This window comes from Octopus bimaculoides, chromosome 11 (genome assembly GCF_001194135.2).
Source record: "Octopus bimaculoides isolate UCB-OBI-ISO-001 chromosome 11, ASM119413v2, whole genome shotgun sequence".
NCBI classification, from domain to species: Eukaryota; Metazoa; Mollusca; class Cephalopoda; order Octopoda; family Octopodidae; genus Octopus; species Octopus bimaculoides.
In genome coordinates, this window is record NC_068991.1 from 66,418,412 (window position 1) to 66,423,551 (window position 5,140).

Genomic DNA, 5,140 nt, shown 5'->3' on the forward strand with positions numbered 1-5,140 from the left:
ATATATATATATATATATATATATATAAGTAATATTTATTGCAATTTCAACATGGCTGTTCCGTAGAAACCGACGTTACTACCGTTTTCAACCTCATGAGGAAGCCTCCTTCAGCTGGTTATCGACGCAATTTGCACCCGATATATATTGCAAGCAGGGAAGCGAACCCCACCATCTTCCAGCGACGACGGGACCGCCAGACGGTCTGGTGATCCCGCTGTCGCTGGAAGATAGTAGGGGTTCGCCCCCCAGCTTGCAATATATAACGAGTGCAGATTGCATCGATAACCAGCTGCTCAGTTCCTACGGGCACAGCCATGTTAAAGTGGCGATAAACTAAACATTACTTTTCAGTATAGATATTACTGTCATCTCTTATAAAGATTTTCTAACAAGCTACTTTGCTTCTATATATATATATATATAATATGAACTTGTATTTATCTGTATCTCCTGATATATTAGGTTAGAAAGAAACGAAATTCTTGTCGTATTTGAAGGTAGTTGAGAAACAAATATTTTTCGCTTTTAATTGATATGAGATCTTTATTATCGTATAAGAGCAACATCCCTTTACGATTGACCAATGATAGGCGCATTTTCTTCAAATTTTTGAGCAGTACTTCCAATTAACGACAATACGTTTCTGCATTAACTGTTTCGTTTTGGTTTAAAACTACACGATAGACAATATCCTTCATGTCCTACCAAATACAGAGCGTATATTTTTTTCGAGTGTTGTCCTGGTTTGGGGATGGACTCCACTTTTTCATTGAGTGCTGACCATTGTCGTTTCCGCTGGATATGATTATAGAGAGCTCACTTTTCATTACTAGTGATAACTCTACCCAGGAGAGGTTCGGTAGCAAGTCTACTCTTCTGTGACGAGTAGAGAGTAACATTTGTTATTGAGAAGCAGTGAGATGACACCGGGCCCACCGATCTAGTGTAGACAATTTTCTGATTTCACGAACGCGTTTTAGGATCGAAGTGTATCTAGAATTGAACTGCTTTGCTAATTCTCGTGCAGTTTGCTCTCGATTTTCGTCGACTACGGTTTTCAGAAGCTCAGTATGTAGAGAACTTGGTCGTCTCCATCGAGAGGAATGCGTGAAAGAAAAAATTTCTGAGTAAAACTGGCCGAACCGTCGTTAGTATGTCTAGACACTTACAGCTTCGTTTGCATAGACAGAACGAATACGTCTTGTCGTTTACACTTCTGAAGAGGCTCCTTTGAATTCATACAGGATACAATGTCTGATAGCCGTCTGGTCTAAAATCATTTTAAAAGAGTAAAATCAATACGGATTTAATCACTGCGGTATAAAGTAATTTGTAAAGGAAGGGAAACAAATATTATAACGTAAAAACGAATGCTTATTTTACCGTAACTGATCATGCTAAAAATGCGTCAGAAGTTCCTTTCCGACCTAATATGCACACATACACACACGCACATGAGTCTTCGTATATCTCATGCAGCGTGTTTGTACAGTGTGGGTTGAATGAAGATGTAGTTATGTAGGATGTACTCAAGTATACACTTATAGCAAAAGACAAGTGGTCGGATAGATGTATAGGCAATCATGGATGCGTACACGATAAAATAAAATAAACGTTGGCTGGAAGTTTTGTTGCCTGTATAAACGTTATTGTTTATCCTGTGAAGTCATACGGGCTACAATGCGTCGTCAGACAGACTGAATTCTGTATTTGTCGATAAGTTGAGATTTGAGAACGTGTGCCTACATTATTTTATTGTTAGAAGAGACTACTAAATGGTAGTTTATAAAGCAAGTTTCTCTAATAACCCTAAATGCAGGTTAATCCACCCCACCAAAACCGAATTTGACTCAGATAACCAATATATTATGGATTATTCTATGCTCGGAATAAAAGACGTGATTTTTCTCCAATTTGGGAACAATAGTAGGACTGTAAAACAATAGTTTAGCGGTATTAACGACAAATAGCATTGCAAATTTATGCACTTTGATATTAAAGAGTTTTGTTCAATAACCCAATAACTAAACCTCATCTCAAAGCTTTCGCTCTCGTCAACAGCATCGTACAAATCAATGAATCTCATATTAATATAATTATTCGCAAATGGCGACTCCTTTTGGTTTTCGATAACTTGTCCTGGCTAAAAAATAAATAGACGAATTGTTCTGATGTTTTAACAGGATCATACGATGGGGTGGAATTATGCGAAATCATTAGAATCTATATCTATTGCGTAAAAGATATTTTTTCTTCGTTGGAAGTTTGTAGAATAACGATGGTCTTTTAAATTCACCCAGTTTGAACCATGATGAATTAGACTTAAAAAGTCATCATAAAATTATTTAAGTAAGAGAAGTTTACGAATTACAGTCGAAGTTTATCTTAGTATAGCCACAGGATAAAATTTTGCGGACATGGTAGTGTGGTTAAGAAGACCACTCTGCAACCATGTGGTTTCAGGTTCAGTTCCATTGCGTAGTATTATTGGCAAATGTCCACTATATCTCTGGGCTGACCAGTGTCTTGTGACATAAATTGTGTTGAAGCCTGTCGTATATATATATATAGACGTATGTATGTGTGTGTGTGTGTGCGTGCGTGCGTGCGAGCGTGTGCGATTGTGTTTGTTTCTCACTGCTGGACTACCGGTGTTGATTTGTTTACAATCCCGTAACTTAGCGGTTAGGCAATAGAGACCGATAAAAAAATATCAAATAAGAAAACTAAGTACTGGGGTCAGTTTGTTCGACTAAACCCTTCAAAGCGGCACCCCAGCATGGTTGCAGTCCAATGGCTGAATCGAGTAAAAGATTACTCGAAACCTGATGACAGACTATTCTATTCTTTTAGTCTTTTAATCTTTTATGCGTTTCAGCTCAAAGGCTATGGCCATGCAGGGGCACCGCCAGTGTTATCATCTTTCCAATGGCCATTCTTATGCGATTGACTTTTGGTGAAGGAGAGAGTTCCATATTGCTGCCTTCTTTTGGGTCACTTGGCGTGATTAAGGATCATCAGGAACTTCGGACAGCAGGAGGTCAAGCCGTTTCTTGAAAACATCTACATAGATGAAAACATCTGTGTATTTACAGTTCTATATTTGAGAGATGAGGAATTATGTACATTATTTACATTATTTACATTAGTTACATTTGACGGATATTTGTCCTCATCTTGTTTGTTTTTAACACAACGTTTCGGCTGATATACTCTCCAGCCTTCTTCAGGTGTCCTGGGGAAATTTCGAACTTGGGTTCTCATTCCTAAGGTAATTTTTTCGATGTTATTATTATTGTTATTGTTGTTGTTGTTGTTGTTATTATTATTATTATTATTATTATTATTATTATTATTATTCAGGCCACTACGCCATATGCCCGTGGGCATACAGCATAGTGGTTAAGAGCACGGGCTACTAACCCCAAGATTCCGAGCTCGATTCCGGGCAGTGACCTGAATAATAATAATAATAATAATAATAATAATAATAATAATAATAATAATAATAACAGCAATAACAACAACAACAACATCGAAAAATACCTTAGAAATGAGAACCCAGGTTCGAGATTCCCTCAGGACACCTGAAGAAGGCTGGAGGGTATATCAGCCGAAACGTAGTGTTAACAACGAACAAAATGAGGACAAATATAGTAGAAGACACTTGTCCAAGGTGCCACGCAGTGGGACTGAACCTGGAACCATGTGGTTGGTAAGCAAGCTACTTACCACACAGCCACCCCTACGCTTACAGTCCGTCCAAATGAAATAAAAATGTTTTCATTTACACTTAATCATGTGTTGTTATTTAATACATCTGAATTAGCTGCATATCTTTCATTCAGTTAACTTACGAAATATGATATTTATTTCGAAAGAGTATATGTAACGTAGAGTGTTAAATACATGGTTGCCATAAAGATGGTGACAAACGATTTAATTATTTTTACATAAAAGTTAAATTTTAAGAAAAATTCAAGGGTGTTCTATTACACTAAATATTTATTCATTAAGAACAATTCTGAACCACTTAAAACTATTTTTTAACCCGGGCAACGCCGAGTATTCTTTAATGAGTGTGCGTGTGTGTGTGCGTGCATGAGTGAGTGCGTGCGTGTGTGCACACAACCTTAATAGTTTATGTTAAAGCGAATATATGTATACATATACATACACACACACACACACACACACATATATATATATATATATATATATATATATATATATATATATATATATATATATATATATATATATATATATGTATGTATGTATGTATGTATATACGTATGTGTTGTATATACTCATATATACGCGATCTCACTGACACACACACACACACATGTTTTACCAGACTTAATTATAAGTCAAAGAGTTTGAACATTTGCATGTTTACTCTGTCTCTAAAAGACAGTTACAAGACATTTGCTGACAGGTGTCAGTCGATGAGCATAAAACAAGAGTTTCAGCAGATGCTAAGATCAACTAGGTTGTCATCAATGAACGAAACATTTATTTCATTATATATAACTTGTGGTCTGGACTTCTCAACATATAAATTGGTGTAACTCTTTCTTTTGTGCTATTTAGTTTACAAGCCACTTCCAGTACTGATAAAAATCTTCCCATAAACTTTTAACAGTTATTAATGCAGCAGATGACGTCCCTAAATCTTCAGCGACATTTTCAAGCAAGACAGTACAACGCGCGGTAGCTCAGCGCACCAAAAGCAGTTCAATCTGCATATATGAGATGTTGTTACACATTGCTGGTCACAATGCGCTTTTGCATTGATTTAGGCTTCAAACGACGCCAGGCCAACATCCTCCATCTCCACCCACCCCCAGATCGAAGGGGGACTGGAGCAATGACGTGCTTTGCTGAAGAACACCACGCGCCGCCCAGTCAAGGTATCGAACCCATGATCTGGCGACTGTGAGTGCAACAGCCTAACTACTAGACCACATGCCTTCACACACACACACACACACACACACACACACACACACAAGCGCGCGCATCTTTCTATATATGCATATATATGCATGTATATGTATATATGTATGTGTGTGTGTACATACATGCATACATACATATATATATATATATATATATATATATTTATATTTAT